Source organism: Mixophyes fleayi, chromosome 2, assembly GCF_038048845.1.
Source record: "Mixophyes fleayi isolate aMixFle1 chromosome 2, aMixFle1.hap1, whole genome shotgun sequence".
NCBI classification, from domain to species: Eukaryota; Metazoa; Chordata; class Amphibia; order Anura; family Limnodynastidae; genus Mixophyes; species Mixophyes fleayi.
The window spans coordinates 230,941,378-230,968,217 of NC_134403.1; the positions used below are offsets into that span (position 1 = coordinate 230,941,378).

The window sequence follows — 26,840 nt, forward strand, 5'->3', positions numbered from 1 at the left end:
TTTTGGACCACAGAATTAATATTTTTCAGGTTATATAATAAATAATAGGGGGCGTGGCTGGTCGCAATTTTTATGTGCTCCTCTTCGGGGGTGGAAAAAATCTAGCCTCATCGGAGGTTTTGAGCCCCTTATACATCCAGTGAGTTTGGCGGCTATTGAGGGGTCCTCTCCCATTGCCTCCAAGTGTATGTATGGTGCCTGAGTTTACCACACGGAGCAACTCCCAGCCTGAGGCCTGTGGGGTCTGAGAGATGCGGAGGATCGCTGGCTTTACCGCATCATCAGCGCTTTGCACTTCCCTGTCCTCTGGAGAAGTGGCATCTACAGGCTGAGGTGTTTCTGAGATGGAGATCTCTCCGGCGGCGAAAAATGAAGTCACCGGCCCACTGCACTTCCAGTTGTGGTTCCCCTGGCTCACAGTGTGGATCGAGGGCCTTGATGTGGTGGGACCTGCCAGGGTAATCTGCCTGGGTGTGAGACCTGCGACCGAGGTGCACCTGTCAAGACCTAGCGTCTTGCTAATCATTGGGCATGCCTGTGGTTCCTGGTGCTGTAAGTTGCCTGTGAATGCCTGATCCGTGGGAGACTCCTAACAAGCAGCTGGTCTTCATAGTCAGTATCTGATTGTGTGCTCCATTCACCCACGAGGGCAGACTTCTCAGTGTTGCTGATCTCCATAGCTTTAAAATTGTGCCTCTGCTGCCACCTTGTGGTGAAATTCAACATGTTCAGGCTCTGCTATTGTATATCATAAAATTCTCTACCAGCTTCACTGCTGTGAATATACTATAGAATACCTCAGGCTGATAGATCTGGGAGTGCAGCGTGCCTCATTTGGTTATACATAATGACTGGAATTCTACATACAATAAGGTGAATTGGCTCATCCGGGTCCCAACTACAAAGGACATTTACATTGTATTGCGGCTTGGCTAGATGGCTAAGTAATCTATCCACTGTGGTGAAGTGACATGTGACAAAGCAGATCATCGATTTATAGCAAGTCTACGCTCAATTTTTGTGCCTCCGCTTTCTACTGGGTGTTCGTGGTGCGACCATCTAATGGGCAAGGATAAGAAAGGCCAGTCCAAACGGATACATGGGAAACCTGCGGACACGCCCAGGCGTCAAGATTTATGGCAATATCTACATTCTGTAGCTACTCCTTCGGAACAAGATAGTATTCCTCAGTGTTCACCTGAAGCCTCTAAGGCTGCAGAAATGGCTACTCCTACTGAAGCCTCTTCTACTGAGTGCCCTGTGAGTACCAACCAGGATATTGGGGGCGATCCTGCAATTAGTCAAATCCCTACTAACAAAGGCTGAGCTTCCTTCTAAGAGAGACTTTGAGTTACAGGAATCCAGTCTTAAAGATACAGTCAAGAAGGAGGTCGCCACTCTACAAGAGAGTTAACCTGTTTTTCGTTTAGAATCTCCACGTTAGAAGATTTCAAAGAGGAGTCTGTGGCACGGCATGATCTTCTCAGTGACACGGTTGCTCGGCAGGCTCAAGATCTCCTATTGCTACAGAGTAGAGTTGATGACCTGGATAATAGGGTTCGCAGGAACAACCTGCATATTCAGGGAATCCCTGAGGATATATCTACACAAGATCTAATTGCCTTCCTCACTAAAGTTTTCAATGGGCTTCTGGAGCAGGACCTCTCCACAAATATCCAATTTGACAGGGCTCACAGGGCCTTGAGACCAAGGGGCTCCCCATCTGAACGGCCAAGAGACGTGATCTGCTTTCTGCACTATTATGTACAGAAGGAGGCTAGTCTTCAAAAATCGAGAAAGCTGGATGGCATAGAGTACGAAGGTAACAGACTAACAAATCTTCCAAGATCTTTCATGGCACACTCTTCAGATGCGCCGTATGATTAAACCTTTAACTGACGCCTTACGTGCTAAAAACATTAAATATCGGTGGTGATTCCCATTTAACTTGCAAGTGTCCAGTGATGGAAAGACTCGATTTTCTGAGATCACCTCAAGATATTACTCCATTCTTCTCGCAACTGGGCATACAGGTGATGCCGCTTCCAGAGTGGCAACAGCATTTTGCCCGACTGCATCCGACTAGTGGATAGCCCTGGAGGTGCTAGGAGAAGACGGCGTGATCCTCCAGAGCCCTCGGTTACATAATCTGATGCTCTCAGCTGGATTATCACTTGTGCTCGTTGTAATCAGGGATCCTTTGTGCCAACTAGTTAACCAGTTGGTTGTTGTTTGTGGCTGGAGCTGCACTAATTCAATCAGCTTTCTTTTTCTACACGGCCTTTCCTACTTCAGTTTATCTTTACTGGTTTCTTTCTGGTAACTGGGATATTGGAGTATTGGATCCTCGCACTTGCCATGTTTCTCCCTTATCTTACGCCTGAAGTTGAACACTTAAAATAGTTACTGTTAGATGTGCATCGGGTTCTCTATTAAGTAAAACATCTTGGTGCTTCAAGCATTTTCATTGGCACATCAGAGTTCCTGGTTTATTCTTGTTGAAGGCTCTCTTAACCACAAGACTTGTTGTGCTTTAGTTACTATTATTGCTCTTGTTACTGATATTATCTTGAAAGGTTTTACAAATATTCGCCACATTTATAGGAGGTTTCTGTTAATCACTGATGCTAACCCCCCCTTTTCTCCCCACACCGCGGCAAGAATTCCGAGAGATGGGAGTGGCTCCTCCTCTCCCGTTTCCCTGGAGCAGTTTATTTCTGTGTTACTTGTTATGTCTTTGTAAGTCATTGTGTCTGTCTGTGTTTGTATTGTTCTTTTCCTTCTGTGGCTTTCCTTCCCCAGTTTTCCTAATAGTGTCAATTTACACAATCCTCTCGTTACCCTCTAAGCTCAGGTCTATCTCATATTTACAACTGCTGTTTCAATTGGTTTGTCTGTTTGATATCAGAGGTGCTCTTCCGATTTTTGTAGATCCTCCATGACAGCTCAACTTAAATTGGTATCAATCAATGCCAAGGGTCTTAACCTCCCTGAGAAAAGATCACAGGCATTTAAAGAAATGAGAACGCTGGGAGCTGATGTAATTTTCATCCCAGAAACACATTTTAAGCAAGCGATGGCCCCTCTGCTCTCAAATAGCTTCTATGCGAGTTCGTACTTTAGTAATAATAGTGAGGGTAAGACCTTGGGTGTGGCTATTTTGTTTTCTAAAAGACTACCTTTTACAGATATCCATAAATTCTGCCTTGTTGAAGGAAGAGCACTCCTGATTAAATGTTGCCTATTTGATGCAATGTATACCTTTGTTAATTTATAATCAGTCAACCACTGTTTATATCTCAGGTTTTCAAAAAAACTGCGGAGCTCGCAGAGGGAACTCTGATTGTAGGAGGAGATTTTAATTGGACCCTGCAACTAGAACTTGACACTTCTAATGGTCGGTCGGCAATACGTAGATCTCAACAATGTAAGGTTAGGCGAACACTTCATGAACACCAACTGGTCGACACATGGCGCCTTCAACACCCTGGAGAAAGAGATTACTCTTTCTTCGCCCACCCACATAATATATATTCACAAATTGACTATCTGTTTCTTTCGCATAGGTCTCTTCCTTATCTCCTAACAACATCCATTGACCAAATAACTTGGTCAGACCACGCTCCTATATTAGTAACTATTCAACTAATTCACTCCATGACCAAAAAATGCACCTGGCGCCTTGATGAACTTCTCCTGCAAACTACATCTTACAGAGACCAATTGGTGGTAGCACTAGACTATATCACGGATAATGATACTCCTGATATTTCCAAAATTACCATTTGGGAGGCACATAAATGTGTCATGAGAGGGAAACTCATTGAATTAGGCTCCCGCATTAAGAAAGAAAGCATAGCTCGGCGGGATCAATTAGTACAGCAGATTAGAGATTTAGAGACGACACACAAATCCAATGCGACTAGCGACCTGTTGAATAAATTGACTGAGACAAGGGCGGCACTTAACAAGTTGTTAAACGATAAAGTTAAATGCCGCCACCGTTTATTTCGGTGGGGAAATAGGCCGGGTACTATGTTAGCGAGGGCCATACGCAAACAACGTGCTAAGGCCTAGATTGCATAGATTAAGGATGGTAGAGATCGGGACTGTAAGTTAACCTCGGATATAGCGGATGCTTTCCACACCTATTATACCAAATTGTATAACCTTGAGACCCAAGTTAATGGCTCTGATGGTACAACTCACTCAGCTCAGATTTCGACATATTTGAAGGAGGTTGGTTTTCATACTCTTTCAAGCTTAGACAGAGACATGCTAGAACAGCCCTTCACTGAGGGTGAGTTGAGGGAGGCAATTAAATCTATGCCTGCAGGTAAAAGCCCGGGCCCTGATGGCTTTACCATAGCTTACTATAAGACTTTCAAAGAGAAGTTGATACCCCTGATGGTGTCGGCCTTTAACACGATATCCAGGGATACTTTTTTCTCCTCTCAGAGTTTAGAAGCACACATAACGGTGATTCCCAAGGAGGGGACGGACCCCTCTCAATGCGCGAGCTATAGGCCCATCTCTTTGCTTAATGTGGATATTAAGTTGTACGCAAAACTTATTGCAAATAGATTAAAAAAGCTACTTCCAGAGATAGTTCATTTAGATCAGGTGGGTTTTGTACCGGGTCGTGAGGCTCGGGACAACACCACTAAGGTGATAGATCTGATTCATCTGGCTTCTCGTTCAGTAACAGCATCAATGCTTTTGTCCACTGATGCAGAGAAGGCTTTTGATCGCTTAAGTTGGCCTTTTCTGAAAGGGATTCTTGAACACCTGGGCCTGGGTCCGGTTGGTCTTCATAGAATTCTGGCACTTTACCGACAACCTACGGCTCGGATTAAAATCAATGGAGACTTGTTGGAGTCAGTCACGAATAACGGCACTAGACAGGGGTGTCCAGTCTCACCACTCATTTTTGTGTTGTGTATGGAGGCATTGGCAAGAGCTATCTCGGGTCTGCAAGTTGGCGAGAAAGAGCACAAACTTGCTTTATTGGCAGATGACCTTTTAGCCATTATTACTAATCCAGTTGTTTCTTTACCCAATCCGGTCAGTGAGTTTCAAAAGTTTGGCTTGTTATCTAACTTTAAAACTAATTATAGTAAATATGTGGCTTTGAATATCAAAACCCTGACTTCAGTGGTAGAGGGCCTAAAACGTTCTTTCCTTTCATTTGGCACCCTTCCCAATTAAGATATCTAGGGGTGATACTTTCTAGTGGCCTCTCATGCCTTTATGACCTAAATTTTAGACCACAGACTTCAGGCAGATTTGAGGGAATGGAAGAGTAAGAACTTTACTTGGATGGGTTGGGTCAATATAATCAAAATGAATGTTCTACCCCATCTCTTATATCTCATTCAGACTTTACCGATTCACGTACCGGATTCTTGGTTTAAGGCCATCCAGCAAACGGTGCGCGAATTTGTATGGTGTGGGAGACGTTCTAGATTTAAGCACAAGATATTATTTAGAAGTAGACATTTGGGAGGCCTACAACTGCCTCAATTTCTCCTCTTACTACGATGCAGCAATATTGGTCAGAATAATGGAGATGACTGGTCGGGTTGGGTCGAAACAGTGGGTTGAAATTGAATAATTTTCTCTGGAATCCCCTGCAGGCCACACTACTCTGGCTCTCCAGTATTCCTAGGATTGCTCATCCTACGATAGGTCCCACATATAGAATCCCCACATATATTTCCTCTTCAATCTCCCCAACCAACCACATTATTTAATAACCCAATGTTCCCTCCTGGGACTTCTCCATTAGCTTTCAAACAATGGTCTCAAGTAGGGATTCATCGTGTCGGCCAGTTGGTGGGTGCTACGAGGGATCTCTCATTTACATAGATCCAATCCAAATGGGAATTGCCTACTATAGAGATTTGGAGATACCTGCAGATTAAACACCTCCTGACGTCAGGTCTTACGAGACAATACACTTCTAGTAGCTTAATCTCTGTGTTGCAGGTCACCCTGTCCTTTACATTCCCTCTCAACCATATATAAGTTTTTGGTAGAATATCTATTTGTGTCCCCTCGAAATTTATTACAGAATGGGAGAAAGATCTAGGAGTTGAGTTACAAGAGACTGACTGGTCCAAAATCTTCCAGGCACTCATGCTTGTTTTCCTAATGTTTCAATTCTAGAAACACACTATAAGGTACTTACCAGGTGGTATAGATGCCCGGCTCATTTGGCGAGGGTTTTCCGCAGGGTGCCCGACACCTGTTGGAGATGTAACCAGGGATCTGGTTCTTTTTTGCATATCTGGTGGGACTGCCCCCATGTTGCAAACTTTCTGGTCCCCAATGGTGAGCACCACGCGGAAGTTGTTAGGTCAAAGCATACCCAACACTCCGGTGTTCTGGCTATTAAAGTGGATATGCCTCTATCACGCTTTAAAAAATCTTTTAAAATGTGTAATCTCGGCTGCTAAGGCAGTAATTCCAGTGAAATGGAGATCAACTACGCCTCCGAGTATTCGAGACTAGTCTAATAGATTGAAACATTATAGGATCATTGATGAGATACACCTTTCAGCCACAGATTTGTTTGAAATGTATTATGCCATTTGGGGCCCATGGTTAGACCTTTTAGACTCTCCAGAATCCCCGATCTCAGATGGTACTAATTGATTGGATTGGTTCCTATTTAGCATCCAAATATTGGCTTGGTAAGGAGGGCCATATGGGTTTGACTTATATATGGCAGATATACAATTTGCTGGGTTAGCGGAGCACTAAACTGAGGTCTTGAGTGAGGATTTTTGCTTAGTTTCCCCCTCCCCCTTTCCCCAATGTGGTTACCTTTCCCTCCTTTCCCGTTTCTTTGTCTGCGTGTTATACATTATGAGGTTATGAGCAGCTATATGTATGGTTTTGCATATCCCTTTTTCTAGGTTTCTAAGCATATCTTGGCCTGGTGCCATGAGGTCATTCTTTTATTGCCAATAGCCGATCATGCCATTTTGTTGTATCTGCATTTATAACCTGTTTGTGTTATTTAAACCCAATAAAAACTTATTTAAAAAAAAAGAAATAATAGAATCATTATTTTTTTTCTTGCTTAAACCAGTATATGAATTAATAACTTTATTGGATATACCTTTGTGTCTCAATAGTGACTCCTCAATTTCCACACCATCAAAGAGTGGGAGTCTGTATTTGGGTGAAGAACTACTCCCTGGTGTAGAATATTTAAACAGCATTTTAGAGGCCAATGTTGCTCTTGAAGCATTCTGCATGCCACTGCAAACCACGGGCGATGAGGCCAAAATGAAAGGATTGCAACTACCTCCACTGTCTCTTGCTTTTCCTTAGAGTGGGGGCAATGATAAGAACATGAGTGAACACATATCCTAACTGAAGGTTCACTGTATTGTCAGAGAATCTACTCGGACTTTGTGCCGTCTTATGGAAAACGACTACTGGTCTGTTATCAGAAAATATCTTGATGTGTTGTAGAAAAATGCTGAATTGCATGCCAAACTGCACTCATTTCCAGAATATTTGTGTGCAGATATCTTTCACTTTTTAGGCATGTGCCTTTTGTTACTTTTGTAAACAGAGGAACCCCCAAGAGAACCCCCCCCCAACTGTGGGTCTTGAATCTGTCAAGAACACAATCCACTCTGGCTCTGAACACATCATACTTTGATTTCTTAACCTAGGATGTGTTACCACCAGTCGAGTGACTCATTTGTGATCTTTCAAATTTTGACTGTATGATCTAGAAAGTCTTGAGTTGCGATACCACTGGGTATTTGAATATTTTGTATATGCCACCTTGCCCATGGCAGAAAATAACATTACTAAGAGATAAAGACAAGTCCTTACTGGAATCGGTTGCTGAGACTGACTCTACACTGAATTTTGACAAGTCGTTCCTGTGACACAAACTTTGGGGTATATTTACTAAACCACGGGTTTGAAAAGTGGAGGTGTTGCTTATAGCAACCAATCAGATTCTAGCTGTCAACAAAACATTAATAAAGTACAGTGATACAAATACAACAATGGTAAATAAGTGTTTAGCATCCTCCTATATAAATTGCTCCAATCCACCAGAACAGAAAAATCTATAAAAAAAACGATAATAAATATATATAGGAACGGCGCTGCACAATAGTCAGTACATGCAAGGACTTAACCACTCAGAATATTAACCCAATACCTCCCTTGGGAAGGGATGTTTGATGCATATATGCGTTGTAAATAAAGTCAAATGATAATATTTCCTCTTCATAAAGTTCCCCATATGCCGATACACACAAGCCAAATCAAATAAATGGTGTTTTCCTCTTAATGAAATTTTCCATACAGCGATACATGCTCGATTCCCAATATGTGTTCAGAGATTATTTTTATCTTCTCTTTCGACAGCGATGTATAAGATGGATCCGGAGTTCTTAAAAAGACAATAGACAAATTCATAGCGCAGACTGGTATGACATACAGTATTATATGAAGAAAGTTAAAGTGTCTTCTTTAACATGGACCACCAAAAAAACCCAGTTTGTTGTCTACCACCCAAATGGAAAACACCCCTCAAGGGTTTCCACTTATAAGGGAATAGATTTCTCTACAATGAATTCCTTCTGTAGACACAACTTTCATATAATGAACCAGGTGGGCTTCAGAGTGTAGAAAACGGATCAACAACCTGTTTCCTTACAATTCACTCTTTTCATTGGCTCAGCATGTTTTCAATTAGACGAACTCCATTCAGGCATATGTGGAATGAAAAACGGTAAAAGTGTGTCACCTTAATAACAATTTCTCTGTCTTCCTTTGGGGGACACCGGGGACATTGGGGTATAGAACAGGGACAGGGTGTACTGGTACTTTAAACTTTAACTAAGCGCTAGCTCCTCCCCCTCTATACCCCACCTCCTGTCCAGGCTCAGTTTAGTTTAAGTGCCCGGCGAACGGGCTGTGTCTGGGCTGCTCAGCAGCCCTCATCTGTTACTTTTATTATTTTATGCTCTAAGTCCCGGACAGCCACAAGCTCTTTCGGACAGAGTGCGACTGTCATTCACCGCTTCCGCACTTTCAGGCGGAGGCCCCGATGGTATGGGTCGGCATCAGGAACAAGGTGCAGCGGTTTCCCCCGAGCTTGCAGACTTCAAATATAAAGCTCCTGCAATTAATCTGCCTACAGGCCGGGGGACAGGAGGCAGGAATCTGCAGTATGCTGTGCGCTGTATGGAAGGGGGGGGGATCGGAGGTGCTGTGAGAGGTGCCTCTATTGCCAGCCTCCCTCTCCCAACATTTTCATGCCCTCCTAGGAGCCAGGCACAGTCGCCGCAGGCTGTGTCCGTACTCCTGATCTGCCATCCACATAGACTGCAGACACTGCGTGAGGATAGGGGGGTAGGAAATCGCAGTTTGTCCCTGAGCAGGCTGCTTCTTACATAATAGCAGTCATTATATTGAAAAAAAAAAAAGATTCTATTTTTAGCTCAGTAGACTGGGTCAGGCTATGGTTACTAAGATACTGAGCCCTGCCAGACACTGGATTGGTTGAGGGGGTTATCCTGTAAATGAACACTTGCCAATTCAGTGCTGGGCCCTGGGGTAGTGGTGTTTCTTCTATTACACTTCCTCCATGGTGGTCTCTCACTATTTGTGTGCAGACACCAGAAAAGACAGCCATTTTATAGCTTCAGCTTCTTCCCTTTTCTGTCCTGAGTCCTGATAAGGTAAAAGGTTTGGGGGTTGTTATTATCAAAAGTTTGTTATTTTTACTCTGTGGGACTTTATTGACTGTATTGCAGGCTCACTTTCTGTTCAGTTTTGTGTGCTGCTTGTTATTTATATTGTGTTTTGTTACACTGTTTATTGGACTGTTTTGTTTGAGTTTTGTCCCATCTGTTAACATGTCAGATAGGGGAAAAACCATGCCTGGTAAAGCTGGTGTTACATCAATGTTGAGTTTCACTTGGTCTGTCTGTCACGTTAAGTTACCAACAGGTCAGTCAGGCGCACAGGCTCTGTGCGCAGCCTGCCGGCTTTCAAAGAGCATACCGTGTAAAACAACAGCTGCTGCTTTGCATACAGCAACACATGCCTGGGTTCGGTCTCTCTCAGCCTGGGTTCAGCTGAACTTGCTCAGTTGGTGGGGTCACAGGCTGTGGCCGCTCCATTTTCTCATTCTGCTTGCACTGTAGCAACTAACATGGGTTCTAGTTCGCTAAGTCAAGGTTTGACTGTTTCTCCCTGGCGGAGTGTGTACAGCCTGCTTGGGTACAGGGAATTGCATCCTCTGTACAGGGTTTGGTTTAAGTTTCTTCCTCTTAGAGAGGATGTTACAATCTGCGGCACTGTCTTCCTCATGTAAGTGTAGGAGGATGAAGCCACAACTTCAGGGAAATAAGTCAGATTTTGACTGTAGTTCCCAGAATGAAGGTAATTTAGCAGTGAATTCAGACATGGATGCTCCTTCGGCTGTGGAGGAGATTCATTCGGTTCGCCAGAGTGTGGAGGAATTAATACAAGCTGTGTGTCAGGTACTTCACTTTCCTAAGTAAGAGGTTCCTCATGTTGCACAGGCTCCTCTTTTTGCACGGAAAAAAAATAATTCTTTCTTTTTCCTGGCTTCTTCCGTATTGGAAGATTTGTTGTTAGAGCCTTGGACTTCCCCAGATAGCAAGTTCCAAGTATATCGGTGACTGTAGTCGGGTTATCCTTTTCCTCCTGACGTTTTTGCTAAATGGTAGACACTTCCACGTGTGGATGCTGCAGTTACAAGTTTAGCCAAGGTATCTACTATTCCTTTTCCTAACATAGCCACTCTTAAGGATGGTACAGACCGTGAGGTTAAGGCCGTCCTTAAGTTCATTTTCGTGGCAGCATGTGCCTCTTTTAGGCCTGCTTTGGCATCTGCGTGGGTTAATAAAGCTGTAGAACGCTGATCAAAACACCATTTTCAAGGTTTGTTGGCAGGCAGGCCTTCTTCTGAACTGCTTCGATTAGTGGACCAAATTCAGAGGGCGATAGATTATTTACGAGAGGCAGCTACATATGCGGGACTGATTGGTGCACGTATTTCTGCCTCTGCAGTGTCAGCTCGTCGTATTCTCTGCCTTAAGTCCTGGAAGGCTGATGGGGAGTCTGAAAAGGTTCTTGAGACCATACATTTTTCTGGGGTCTTTTGTTTGGACCTCCGCTTGACTCGATTATCAGTCAAGCTACAGGTGGAAAGGGCACTTTTCTCCCAGTTAATGCTCCCAAACAAAGATTATCCAAATTCCAGTACTTTCAGTGCTTGGGAAGGTTTCGGGGTTAATAATCCTCAAATCAATCTTAAATAGGCCAGTCTTCCGCCCCTAGGGGTGGTTTGCTGCGTGGGCGCCAGGCCTAGTCGGCTCGAAGTCCAGCAGCAAAACCTGCAAACAAGCAGTCCGCATGACAGACATTTTGATCCTTCGCTGTCGCCAGTGGTGGGAGCTCGTCTTTTCTTGTTCAGGGATCAGTGGTTGCAGTCTACCACCAAGGTCTGGGCTTGGGTGTAGTGGATTGAGGATACAAGATCGATCTGCTTGGTCTTTCTCCCAGACAGTTCTGTGCCATAGGGCTTCTCACTTGTCCACAACAGCGACTGGTTTTACGAGAAACAATTCTATCCCTCCTTTATTCCGGAGTGATGATTCCGGTGCCAGATTCTCAAAGAGGTTTGGGTTTTTATTACAACCTTTTTCTCGTACTAAAACCAAAGGGCTTATTCAGACCAATTCTGATTCTGAAAATCTTTCAACACCCATGTCACAGTGGCCAGGTTCAAGATCGAGTCTTTGAACTCGGTCATTCACGGCATGGAACAAGGAAAATTCATGGGGATTCTAGACATCAAAAATGCCTATCTTCATGTACCTATCTAGAGGGGTCATCAGTCCCTTTTGAGGTTTGCGATTCGGTCAGAACACCTACAGGCTATTCCATTTGGTCTGGCCACGGCCCCACGTATCTTCACAGAGATCATGCCGGTCGTGACTACTCTGCTAAACTCCAAAAGGATTACAATCATCCCTTGTCTGGACGATCTTCTTTTAATGACAGAGTCTCCAAAGGTGCTTTAGTCGACATATCCAAGTAGTAATCCAGACTCTACAGTTTCACGGTTGGATTCTGAACTTCAGAAACTCCAAGTTGCTCCAATCCCAGCAAATGATCTTTTTTTGAGTATTTTTTTCACATCCGTCAAAACGGGTGTTCTTACCAACCAAGACAGGATTCTAGCCTTGTAGAATGGTAAGATCTTGGTTGGCGGCAAGGTAGCCTTCGGTACATTTCGCCATGAGAGTTTTTGGCAACATGGTATCGACTTTCAAGCCGGTCCAGTTTACTCAGTTTCATGCACAACAGTCCCAGTTGAATCTTCTTTTTCAATGCAACAAATACCATCTGAATCTGGCGGCCCAGGTATTTCGCCTGTCTCCGCAGACCAGTAAGTCGCTTCTTTGGTGGTTACATAAACAGATACTCGCCAGGGGACGCAATTTATCAATTTAAAATTGGACTTTAATCACGAAGGATGCCAGCCTTCGAGATTAGAGGCCGCCTGTCTTCATGCTCGAATTCAGGGTTTTTGTACTCAAAAAGAATCCAAGCTTCCAATCAATGTTTTTGAACTGTGATCAGTCTTTCAGGCTTTTATAAGTGCACAACACTTGCTGCAGGGAAGGCCAGTGAAGATTCAGTCAGACCATGCCACGTCAGTGGCATACCTCAATCTTCAGGGCGGTACCAAAAGTCCCTTGGCCATGCGGAAATTGTCCCTTCATCCTAAGGTGTTTCATTAGTTGGTGGAATGGTGGGGTCACCCGAATGTCTGCATGGTGGCAACTCGAATGAACCACAAGGTTCTCCTTTTCTGCTCCCGTGCAACAGATCCTATGGCTGTTGCAGTAGACTTAGGTATTGCTTAGTGTACCTTTTTCCACTGGTAGCCATGCTCACAAGAGTGTTAAAAAAGTTAAAGAGAGAGGGTCTTCCAGTTCTTCTGATAGCGCCGAATTGGCCGCAGAGGGTCCTGGTACACCGACGAGCTCGGACGTGGCAGTTGCACCTATCCCCAAATCTATTAACTCAAGATCCCTTTTGTCATCTACGTTTACAACATCTGGCTTTAACCGTGTGACTGTTGAAGCCATGATTCTAAGTGTGTGGTGCAAACCATGCTTTGTGCTCGGAAACCAGCCTCTGCAAAGATTTATCATCGAGTCTGGAAAACTTTTATTGACTGTAAAAAGAAAGGATATCCTACTTCTTCTTTTTGCTTGGCCAGGTTACTTAGGTTCTTGCAGGACGGGTTGGATGCAGGTTTTCGCCTTAGTTCTCTTTAAAGTCAGGTGTCAGCTTTTTTGATCTTCTTTCAAAGAAAACTTGCTGTCATTCCTTATTTGCATGCTTTCAGGGCGTTCTCCATGTACAACCTCCATATGTTCCTCGGGTACCACCATGGGATTTGAATTTGGTGTTGAATGCTTTACAGCATCTGCCTTTTGAACCTTTGAATACGATGGAATTCAAATTTCTATCCTAGAAAATGGTTTTGCCCATTTCTATGGCACACACAGTTTTCAGAGCTTGCTGCTTTATCTTGCAAGACTCCTCTTCTTGTTATTCATAAAAACAGGACAGTTCTTCGAAACAAGCCCCCTTTCCTTCCTACGGTCGTGTCTGGTTTTTATCTAAATCAACACATTGTCATTCCGGTCCTGAATGATTTTATGTATTCAGGTTAACGATATTTCTATTTGTTTTCTCAATGTTGTCTGAGTCTTCCGAAATTTATGTGCAGAGGTCTCAGAAGATGCGCAAGACTGACGCTCTTTTGATTCTCAATTATGCTCACAAAAGAGGCTGGCTAGCTTCTAAAGTAATTATTACTATGTGGATTACGGCTCTTATCTGTTAATCTTATAGTAAGGCTGGGGAGCCTGTCCCAGATAATCTATGCGCGCACTGTACAGGGTCTGTAAGTGCTTCCTGGGCGGGCCGCTATGGTGTTTCCAGAGAACAGCTGTGTACAGCGGTCACGTGGTAGTCTGTACAAGCATTCACTAACTTTTACAAGTTTAATATGTTTGCATCCAAGAATGCAAGTTTTAGAAGAAAGGTGCTTTGTGCCATTTCTTTCTTAGCGTTCCGTCCCGTAGGGCAGCTTTGGGATATACCCAATGTCCCCGGTGTCCACCAAAGGAAAACAGAGAAAATGGGATTTTTATAATTGCGTAAAATCTGTTTATCTTAGTCCATTGGATGACACCGGGCGCCCACCCTTAACGCTCTAGTTTCTCCTACTGTTTTACATGTAGTCTTGTTGTTAAGAGAATGTTGTTGTTTGTTAATTTTATTCTCTTTTCCTGTTTCTCTCTATCTCCGCTTTCTGTTGGCTTGGTTAAACATAAACTGAGGCTGGACAGGAGGTGGGCTATAGAGGGGAAGAAGCTAGGGCTTAATTAAACAGAAGAGTAAAGTGCCAGTTTGCCCTGTCTCTACTCTATACCTCAATGTCCCCGGTGTCCCCCAATGGACTAAGAGAAACATATTTTACGCAATTTTATTGAGACACTGACACATAGTCTGCAGAAATACTTCAAAGGAAGTTACCAAAAGGTTTGAAGTGAAATCTTCATCTAACAATCAAAACTTTAGAATAAACAATTTTATGACCTCCATTTGACCAATTGTATATATCTAGTTCAATGTTCTTGTAACTATCAGTACATTGGTAGAACATCGAGAAAATTAAGGGAAAAGTGGAGCGAACACCTCCGAAACATAAAAAGGTACGAACTCCATTCTCTGTCAGAATATACATAACAGCGACATAAGAGATATAAAGTTCTTTTGTGGCTTACAAAAAAATAATAGGGATTGGAGAAAGAAAAGTTCAAATATTGAACTAGCTCAGGCAGAGATGAAACTTATTTTTTCTATGGACATTTTATCCCTAAAAGGTCTCAACAATGATTTTGAGACTAAATGGATTTTGATGTGATATCTATAATGCATTAGAAACGGGTAAACAATATTTTACAATAGGTTGTTTATGTCTTTGTTTAGCCCCCTTATTTATATATGTGCAGCATGTAGAAAATGTAAGTTGTGAGTCATCTCTTGACCTTTCTAATTTGACATCATGCACGCTATGTATAATCCATGATTGTCTTATTTTTTAATTTATTATCTGCTTGATGTATGTTATTTTTTATTTATTTTCATTTTATTAACTGTTTGATGTATGTAATTTTTTGGCAAGTCTATGTTTCTAGATATGTATTATGTGCAAAGCAATAGGAATGGTGACCCACGCTGTGATGAGGTTTAATGGCCCTTTAAGTTTTGTAGGTTTTTAAACCGGAAGGCTAATATTGTATGAACACACATTTATCTTATAAACCATTCAGACATATATATGTGAACAACGTGTATATCATGTTCATTTTACAGGTTTTAAGTTCTTAAGGTTACAATTTCATGCACTATACAGTTTTTTAGGCATATGCATGATACAATGGCTAATTGCAGTGGGTCATATATTTCAAAGTATCCATCTTATGAACAGTCTCTTTGATGGATGTTCTTTGAACACCCTATGTCTAGATTCTTATTATGGAGCACTACCATGTAATGTTATGCACTTTCGGTTGCAGTGCATATATTCTTTGGATCATATACATAATGAATAGTTTTCCCGACAGATGGTCTTTTTTATTGTTTCACTCATTATATTTTTAGATATATATTTTGGAGCGTTATTGTGTTCATTCATGCTGAGAGGAACACAGATGACGAATTGATTATGCAGGGATGATTGGTTAATGGTCTCTTAAATAAGGGAAGGTTAAATAGTCCCATGAGCCTTGAAAAAGATTACTAGGTAATTGAAACGCGTTGGCAGTCGGGACTACACACCTGATGCATTGAGGCTATCCTATTCCCTGCCTTTCGTGTGTGTGGAGATAGCCGGCTCTCCGAAACTATGTTTTACATGCGCTTTTTCAGCTGAGTCAGGGTAAGGGGTCATCCATTGCACAGGACGTGCAGGAAGTTTTATCTATTTATCTGTTTGTTCTTATTTATTTTAATATGGGATGTTTTGTGTTAGTGTGTCAATGAAATTGTTATTAGGATGACACACTATTAGGGTTTTTCATTCCACATATGCCTGAGTGGAGATCGTCTAATTGAAAACATCCTGAGCCAATGAAAAGAGCGAATTGTAAGGAAACTTCTCACAGGTTGTTGATCCGTTTTCTACACTCTGGAGCCCACCTGGTTCATTATATGAAAGTTGTGTCTACAGAAAGAATTCATTGTAGAGAAATCTATTCCCGATATTACGTGCATTCACCTTCTTGTAAGTGGATACTCTTGAGGGGTCTTTTCCATTTGGGTGGTGGACAACACACTGTTTTTTTTTGGTGCTTTATGTCAAATAAGACACTTTAACTTTTTTCATATAATACCAGTCTGCACTATGATTTGCACTCCTGATCCATCTTATACATCGCTGTTGAAAGAGAAAGAGAAGATAAAAATAATCTCTGAACACATATTGGGAATCGTGCATGTATCGTCGTATGGAAAATTTCATTAAGAGGAAAACACCATTTATTTGATTTGACTTGTGTGTATCGGCATATGGGGAACTTTACGAAGAGGAAATATATACGCATCAAACATCCCTACCCCAGGGAGGTATTGGGTTAATATTCTGAGTGGTTAAGTCCTTGCATGTACTGAATATTGTGGAGCGCCGTTCCTATATATATTTATTATAATTTTTTATAGATTCTAGCTGTCATATTGTAGAATGTACTAAATAAATAACTAGAATATGATTGGTTGCTTTAGGCAACATCTCCACTTTTTTAAACCTGCAGTTTAGTAAATATACCCCTTTTGTCTTTTTTACAGTTTCGACTCTCAAGAATTACAGTTGTTGAGAGAACACAAGATGTGTTTTCTGTAATGATTATGTGAAGATACTGTTTTTATCTGGTCCAATTATACCCACTTTGCGCTGGCTGTCCACCCTGGGGTGTTTTACTGCAGTTATCAAGTACAGTACTTTTATTATTATTATACAGAACACCAGAATAAAAATAAATTTTAAACAAATTTAAAAGACACCCTGTCCATTACTCCTCTAGCCCAGAGGACTGCAATCACTTTTACTCCAGGATCCTTAAGTCTTGGCCACTTGGCCCAATTTTCTAACCTCTTTCAGTGTGTTAGAAATCGCATACATATATTCAGCAGGTCCACCGAGCTATCAGACCCATGGAGTGATTCACTGAGGAAGTGTGAGTGACTACTTGTCTAGCTGAAGCCAAAAATTCCAAAGATGGGTTCTCCAACACAATAACCTCTGTACTCTGTTCTTTTCTCTCCACTCTGAACAAAGGCTGGTTTCCTTCTTTAGACATGGTTAGATTTTCCACGATCTTGGGACTAGCCCATAGGTGGACTTAGATATATCACTCCTCAGAGATTTGCCAGCTGTCCTAAGGGGCATTTACATGGCTGTACCTTCTCATTACAGACCCTAGCACCCTGCTAGTTTGACTCCAAGGTGTCTAGCTATCCACATCCTGAGACAGTGGAGACATACTCAGGTTAATTAAGGGGCTAGGCCAGGATGATGCAGTGATATGCACATTACAAGCTTTCACTCTGAATCAATTTGTCCCAGGTCTGGAATTCTGCTTTTAAAAACCATTAGATTTCCCTAAGTCCCAGAACTAGCCCATGGGTGGGCTTAAATTTGTCACCCCTCAGGGAGTGGCAGCTTTCATAGAGGCCTGTCGATAACACCCCACACAGACCCTCCCCCTGCTGTTATGACTGTGGGCTGTCTAGGTGGTTACAGCATTTCGCGAGAGTCTCACAGACTCCCGGGAGAGTGTGGAAATCTCCCGGATCTGCTCACTTCCTAGTGAAGTGGGCAGAATTAGGTCCAAAACGCTGCGATTCACTGGGAATCGCGACGTTTGACCCCGCCCCCTGCTGTAAAATGCAGCATTTGCGTCATTACGTCACAGGACGGGTCCAAAATGACGCAAATTTAGGAGCCCCGCCCCCATCATGCCCACCTCCCCCGGCAGGCTCCCGGTAGCCAACTTTCAAAAGTTGGTAAGTATGAGCTAACTAAGGGGCTGGGTCCTGGGGACTTCCTGCCTCAGTGGTGGGACAGGATATTGCAGCCTTTTCAGGTAATGTGAGGGGGGGCCCTCCCGATATTTACTCAGAAGCCTTCTGGAAACACAATAACAATGTAAACCACCACACCGCTCCCTACAAGATAAACTATATATAGTTTCTACACTATGATGCATGCAATACAGTAAATGAGTAAGAACACATTTGTCCTATTAAAACTCATTTTATATTGGCATTTGCAAGGCATTGTTCTAGGAATTTGCCTTAGGCTAGGTACACACGACAGGCTCTTCAGCCGATTATTGGGCCAATCAGACGATAAACGACTGAATGGGCCGATATCACAGTAGTGTGTATGCTCCAGCGATGAATGAGGAATGTTCCAAAGCACAGATCATCGTTTGATGTGACTGTTCAATATAACTAAAAATCTTGTTCAGCTATGGAACGACACTCTTCCAGTCCTGCAGTGTGTATTCACTTACATCTATCTGCCCAGAGAGAGAGAGTTAGCAACCTGTTACTGTGTCTGTGTTGCTAATTCACTGCTGAGTCCTTCAGCTACATAGTGCTAAATACTGGCAAAGAACATCAGCTGCTGTCCTGGTGAATAAATATAGAGTGTTGTAGGTGCAATAATTCGTCCATTCGTTCTGAGACTGAATATTTTGTTTCAGAGTCACAGAAGCTAACAAAATTTATAAAGACATTGTGGAAAAGTAATAGTTTATTTTGTTCGAATTGTGCAGGCAGTTCTTGATAGTATATTGAGTCACAATTGTGCCGCCAGTATTAAATAGATGTTGCTCACTATTGAGTGTGTACTGTCTCATTGTCTTATAGATTTGAGTTTTTCACAGTCAAAAAGAAGAGAATATAGACACCAGAGTTTACATTTTGTATTTGACACTGGAATCAGATGAAAGCATACTTGGTATTCTGCTCAAATAAATAACGTCAAATCTTTGTAATGTTCATTTAATTGTCAGTGGTAGAATAATTGAAGGTTTGCAAGTACTGGTTTTCCTGTACTAAATATAGCCCCAGAGTGTAGCAGAGATCCTAAATTCCAATCTCAAGTCACTAGTTCTTTAAGCCTAGTTTAAATGAGTAGTGCAATTTGTATAGTTGTTACTCACAGACCACCAGCTTATCAGAGCTCCTCAGTTCTCTCATATAAAAAAGAGAAAGTAGGTGTCTCAATCTGAATATTTCATTACTGTTGAGGCTTAGCAAATGATGGTATTGACTGCCATGTCCTCAATGATAGTATATCTCCTGCAGTTTCTGTGAAATGCTTGCGGAGATGAGAATGAGACTGATGGATGTTTCAGGCTAATTTGCCAGACACCAGAGTTGTTTAGTTCCTGATGTTCCATAGAACTGCCTGTTACTATGTTACATCAAGTTTGCAGTGAGTGATAGGTGTACTTGGGCGGCATAGGGCATTATATGGGGGGTGCTTAAAGCAAAGTATGTTTAAATTTAAAGTCAAATATTACTTTGGAGACTGTTTACATTTCAATTAATCTGATGCGATTTGCGATGCAGTGCCAGCTTCCAGGTTCAGCACTGGTTAAAATAAACAGAACAGATGGTTTAAAAGGCCCTGCTTGCCACAGCTCTTTGCTTATTATAACTAAGGGTGTGCACCGGCCACTTTTGGTGTTTTGGGTTTTGGGTTCTGATTAGCTTGAGGTTTTGGGTTCTGATTTGTTTTGCCAAAACACCCCACGAAAGGTTTTGGTTCTGATTTTGGGTTTTGGGTTCTGATTTTTTTTAAAAAAAAGCATAAAAAGTGCTAAAATCCATATTTCGGGTTTTTTTTTCACTCCTACACTATTATTAACCTCAATAACATTGATTTCCACTAATTTCCAGTCTATTGTGAACACCTCACACCTCACAATATTGTTTTTAGTCCAAAAGGTTACACCAAGGTAGCTGGATGTCTAAGCTAAGCGACACAAGTGGGCGGCACAAACACGTGGCCCATCGTAGGTGGCTGTGTAGGCTTGAATGGCTTTTTTGCTGCTCCTCCATCCTCTGCAGCATATAGAGGGTGGAGTTCAAGCACGTCACTACCTCTTGTTTTAGTTGATGGCAGGGCATGTTCATACTTTTTTGATGTAGCAGGAACAGTGAACGTAGTTTAATATCTGATACTAATATTTCTGCACTGCAGGAACAGTGAACGTAGTTTAATATCTGATACTAATATTTCTGGACTGCCTATTGAAGTGGAATCTCGACGGGATTTGGTATCGGGGACACAATACCTCCATCAACCGTCTAAATTCCACTGCACAGTAGGCGGACTCCAGACGCACGTCTAACACCAACATAGCTGTTACGGCAGCAGTTATCTGCTTTGCCATAGGATGGCTATATAGGAGTGGCACTGCAGTGGCAGACAGGATGGCAGTTTGAAAAACTAGGCCCCAAAGAGCACATAATGCCAAAAAAAGAGTTGCAAGATGGAATTGTCCTTGGGAATGATGTTGTTGAAATAGGACATGCACACTTTAACAAACCAATCATTTCAGCGACAGGGCCTACAAAACTGTGGCTGAAATGATTGGTTTGTTTGTGCCCCCACACAATAAAAGCTATTCATCTCTCCCTGTACAAACTAAACTGGCTCTACTGAGGCAAGATGTCGTCCTCATCCTCATCCTCTGATTCCTCGCCCCCTTCAGTGTGTACTTCCTCATCCTCACACATTATCAATTCGTCCCCGCTGGACTCCACAACCACAGGTCCCTCTGTAGTCTCTGGAGGCCAGTGCTGTTCTTGATTGAGGAATTGATAATTCATTTTTATGAACATCGTTTTTTCAACGTTTTGCGGAAGCAACCTCCTTCGTCGCTCACTGACCAGGTTCCCCGCTGCACTAAAAACTCTTTTCGAGTACACACTGGAGGGGGGACAACTCAGGTAAAATATAGCCAGTTTGTACAGGGGCTTCCAAACTGCCTTTTTTTCCTGCCAGTAAAAATAAGGACTGTCTGACATGTCTACTTGGATGGTGTCAGCAAAGTAATCCACCACCATTTTTTCAATAGTGACAGCATTCAATGCAGTGACAGTAGACATGTCTGCAATGGTTGGCAGGTCCTTCAGTCCGGACCAGATGTTCTCAGCATCCCCGCCAGCGGGTCTTTTAGAAAAACTGAGCTTGGGGATTTGTGATGCCATCTCTTTAGAAGGCAGAGTTGTTTGCTGTGTTGTTGATGACAGCTTAAGTCTTTTAAATTTTTTAGAGGGGTGGGGAGGAGGAGGGCTTAGATCCTTGGGTGAAGCTGAACCACTTGTCATGAACACGGGCCAGGGCCGAAGCCGTTCCTTGTCACTCCATGTCGTAAATGGCATATTGGCAAGTTTACATTTCTCCTCAGATGATTTGAATTTTCTTTTTTTTACTAATTGTAGTGAACTTTGGCTTTTTGGATTTTACATGCCCTCTACTAGGAGATTGGGCATCGCCTTTGGCAGACGACGTTGATGGCATTTCATCGTCTATGTCATGACTAGTGGCAGCAGCTTCAGCATTAGGAGGAAGTGGGTCTTGATTTTTCCCTACTTTATCCTCCAAATTTTTGTACTCCATTATATGCAGCACAAGAGAGCATACCCCTAAACCACACACACTTTGGGACTGCAGAAACAGTGAACGTAGTAATATAGATTGCAGTACCTATTTTTTGGGACTGCAGAAACAGTGAACGTTGTAATATAGATTGCAGTTCCTATTTTTTGGGACTGCAGAAACAGTGAACGTAGTAATATAGATTGCAGTTCCTATTTTTTGGGACTGCAGAAACAGTGAACGTAGTAATATAGATTGCAGTTCCTATTTTTTGGGACTGCAGAAACAGTGAACGTTGTAATATAGATTGCAGTTCCTATTTTTTGGGACTGCAGAAACAGTGAACGTAGTAATATAGATTGCAGTTCCTATTTTTTGGGACTGCAGAAACAGTGAACGTTGTAATATAGATTGCAGTACCTATTTTTTGGGACTGCAGAAACAGTGAACGTAGTAATATAGATTGCAGTACCTATTTTTTGGGACTGCAAGAATATATTGCTCTAGAATATTTTTTATACTTTTTAAAAAAAAAAATTATATTTTTTTTAAATTATTTTAAGATTTTTTTATAATTATAAAATTACTATGGACTTAGTAGAAAAAAAACACAGGACAAAAGCACCACTGGACTCAGCAGGACAGACACTGGCCAAAGCACCACTGGAATCAGCAGGACAGAGCACTGGACAAAGTACTACTGGACTCAGCTATACAGAGCACTGGACAAAGCACCACTTGACTAAACTAATCAGCAGGACAGAGCACAGGATCTCAACAACCTCCCTCTTCAGTGATCGCAGGGAGAATGAAGATGGCGGCCAGCCACGAGCGGGGCATTTATGACATCCGAGTCTCGCGAGATCCGACGCGAGACTTGGATGTCATAGCCTCGTTTTGGATTCCTTTGGCGCCCGGAAGTACCCGAGCAGTGCTCGGATCCCTGATCTCTCTCTCTCCCTCCCTCCTCTCCAGGGTGTCCGCCTGCCTCTCTGCCATCTCCTCCTGGATGTCCTCTAAATTTCTCAAACTTAATCTTGCGAAAACCGAACTTATTGTCTTTCCTCCCGCTCATTCCCCCTGCCCTTCCGACCTCTCTATCACTGTACTCAACTCCTCTCTTTCCCCTGTTCCACAACTTCGCTGCCTCGGTGTCATCCTCGACTCCTCTCTCTCCTTTGCCCCTCACATTCTCTCTCTTGCTAAATCTTGCCGCTTCCAGCTCCCCAACATCGCACGCATTCGGCCCTTCCTCTCCCAAGATGCCACTAAAGCTCTTGTCCACTCTCTTATTATCTCCCGCTTAGACTACTGCAACCTCCTCCTTACTGGCCTCCCCCACTCTCACCTCGCTCCCCTTCGCTCCGTACTCAATGCTGCCGCTCGGCTCATTTTCCTCTCTCACCACTCCTCCTCTGTCTCCCCCCTCTACCAATCCCTTCAATGGCTCCCCTTCCCCTACAGAATCGTATTCAAGCTCCTTACACTTACCTTCAAGGCCCTCTCCAACTTCACTACTCCCTACATCTCCAGCCTCATCTCCATTCATGCTCCATCCCGCCCTCTGCGTTCTGCCAATGACCGACGCCTCTCTTCCCCCCTGGTCATCTCCTCCCATGCTCGCATCCAAGACTTCTCCCGTGCTGCCCCCCTCCACTGGAACCAGCTCCCCCGCTCCATCAGAACTTCACCCAACTTGTCCAGCTTCAAACGGGCCTTAAAAACCCACCTCTTCCTTATAGCCTTCCAGTCCCCCACTTAACTGCCCTCCCTCCAGTCTCCCACCTACCTCCCTCCTCGTCGCTCTCCTCTCCCCCCTCTCCGTCCTTGCCTCTGCTCTCCCCCTTTCCTCCTCCTACCCTTGCGTCTCTGTCCGTCCTACCCTCCCCTTAGATTGTACGCTCCTTGGAGCAGGGCCTCCTCTCCTCCTGTTCTCCTCCACCTTAACTCTGCTCTCCGGCTCCTTGTCTCTTCTGTGAGGCCCTTCTACCCCTCTCTCTACCCCCGGGGCCTCTCACGTTTCATCTAGCTGTACTTTGAGCTTCCGAGTTACTGTGCTTTTTGTTAACTGTTCCGTGCTGTCTCACCCTGTACCGTGTTTCTGTCTGTCCGTGTACGGCGCTACGGATACCTAGTGGCGCCCTATAAATAAATACTAATAATAATAATAATAATCCGCACTGTTCGGGTGGGCTCGGATTACCGAAATCTGAGCCCGCTCATCTTTAATTATAACAAGGTGGTTAATCAGTGTGATAGGAATGAATTAATGCAATACTGTGCTGTCATTTACTAAACGACTACACTGTGTTTGAGCCAGATGAAGAGCACTGAAGATAAATCGTGTATAGTGTGTACACATGAATCAGAAAAATGATTGAAAATTCATTCATTCGTAAAATTGTTAGTGATAACAAAATGAGTCGAAAGTTTTCGTTGTGTATACCCAGCCTTAGTGTGGGTGTATTGCAGGGTGTAGCCAGATATTTCTGTGAGACATTTCCATTATATTAACAAACGCAGAAATACAGCTAAACAAGGCCATGAGACCCTTGGTGCGGTGTACATTCATGCAGGAATTTGGTGGACAATGTAATATAATCCTTCTGCCTGGGCTGAGACAATGGACTAATTTGCATGTGAACACAAGTTTACAAAGACTAAGGCTAGGTACACACTGAAGAATTTTCCGACCTACCTTTTATTTTAAACAGTTGCACCTGCGACTGAAGGTCCGATCAGTCTGGCGATTCATGCATACACACTGACACGAATTACCTTCAGATCTGTGCTCTTCATCTGGTCCTCTAGTCTTCAGAGAATGACAGTACAATATTCATTCATTCATTCATTCTTGTCACATTGTCCCACCGAATAAAAAGCCTTGTTATAGCTATACACATGTCCTAACAAATTTCGTTAGCTTCTGTTACTCTGAAACCAAACATTCTGTCTCAGAACGAACAAATGAGTTTTTCCTTCTACAGCACTCTCTACATTTATGCCCTGGGACATTCATCGCTAGCATCTGCTGAAAAGAACACGACTCTGTAAACTCTATGGAGATTGTGAGCATGAGTGCATACACACTACATGAACGGTGTGTGATTGGTCAGAAAATATTAAACAGTAGGACCAACCAAATGAAACGATGATCGACACTTTGGAACGACTTTAGATCATCGTGTCACTATACACTCTCACACGATATCTGACCTAATGGTCGGATGTCGGCTGATTGGAGGTTTTCCGTGCAATCATTGGGCCAGTGTGTGCCTAGCCATACTCTTTCAGACATGTCGGAACCTAAAAATACTATATATGCCACTTTACAACCTATACATAATAAACACATGATGTAAAAACATAATTGTGAAATAAGGAGAACCATAGGGCTAGAAAGTACATTACTTTATAGTCCACGTTTATGAGAAATGGGATGCAGACTGGTTGAGGTGAAACTAACACCTCATTTTGGCACAGTTGGCAATGCAGCCATGATGTTGTAGGAACAAGATCAGCTATTGTCATACTCTTAGCCATGTTTTCTGACTTTCCTATGGCAAGAATGTTGACTAAATATGGCTCATGGGTTATTCCACCTTTTAGTGAGTGGCCATAAGGACCACCAATACCTTGTGACATTTTTTGAGGAGGCCAAATGGAATGCAGGTAAATTGGAAGTGATAATTATGAATAAAAAACCTGAGGAATTAATTATGTTGTACTGCAATAGGAATGTGGAAATGAGCATCCTGCAAGTCTTTTGAAGTTAGGAAATCTCCCTTTCCTATCGCATTGAGAATGAAGGTCACTAACTCAATTTTGAAATGTGTTGCATATACAAACTGAATGAGTCTTTTAAAGACAAAAAGCAAAGTCCATTCAAATGGAAGCAAGGCCAGGCGATTTCTTTGATTACAGATCTGCAGCCCATGAACGCAGCCAAAGTGCCCTTCTTGCCACTACTTCTGAAACCATATTTCTACAAGAGATGATGATGGCATCCAGAGTAGCTACACATATGAATTCAATACTTTTTTGCATAACTTTAACAAACTTCAGTCACTACTAATTTTCCTTTCAATATCTGTATGCAGGATATTAGCACACAATTTGAGTACTCCAGTCATGCTGGATATAAGTATAATGTCTGAAGAAACGTGTTGTTTTTTTTAAAAAAATAGTATTCCATTTTTCTATCTAGGATTTGTGAGGATACTGGATCTTTAGAACAGAAGTTTACTAGGTTGCCCTGCCCTCTTAAGTTCAGAAATCATACAGGCAAAAAAAGAGAATGGAAGATACAATGCTATCTTTACTTTTTTTACAGTAACACAGCAGAGCATAAAACTGGACACTTTTAAACAATAGGTCAGCGTATCACCAGTGTCAATAGGAGTCCCAGCAATGTTCCCCACCCACTTTAGTCATGCAACATTTGATCAGGTAAGAGTCTGTCAAAAGGAGGTTAATGGAGTCCTGCTATCTTGCTGTTCCCGGCTTGGCCAACTCTCCACCAGTGTGGTGGGGCTCCAGATATCAGACTCCCCACTCCTGTGGGCGCACCAATTTAGCCAAAACCTATCAAGTATCTCCCGATGGAGTGAGGTGATGACAGTTCACCATATGGAGCAACAGCCTCCTATTCAAGACACAGGACGGCGATGTCTGCTGGTAGACCAAAAATCCCCCAGGTCTCTCCTTCTTAAACATTGGTGGGTGCAGGACCAGGGGGTTAGAGTGGAGATGCATTGAATCCCCTGCTGTGTCCCTGCCACAATGTCTGGACCAATGGGTAATCCTTGGCTTTCCCCACCTCCAGAGCTTAGATAGCACCCAGTCCCTCCTGAAATTATCCTCTTCCACGCTTTTGGTACGTGTCCATCCTTCTTACTCCTTCATGTGTCTGCAATAAGCCCTCCCCCTACCCAACGGGCAAAATTTAAGAACTGGTCCTGGGGTGACAGTCCATGTAACCCTGCAAATTGTTGTGCTGGTGGGAGATGTTATCTTGGCAGTGTGGCCTGGTCTTGTCACAGGGTTCTTTTAAAGGACT

General features: G+C 42.9%; 1 protein-coding gene across 4 annotated transcripts in view; it reads left to right on the plus strand.

Moving 5' to 3' along the window:
- Window positions 1-26,840, plus strand: part of MYO19 (myosin XIX) — a 253,606-nt gene that overhangs the window by 167,265 nt on the left and 59,501 nt on the right. The window lies entirely within an intron of this gene.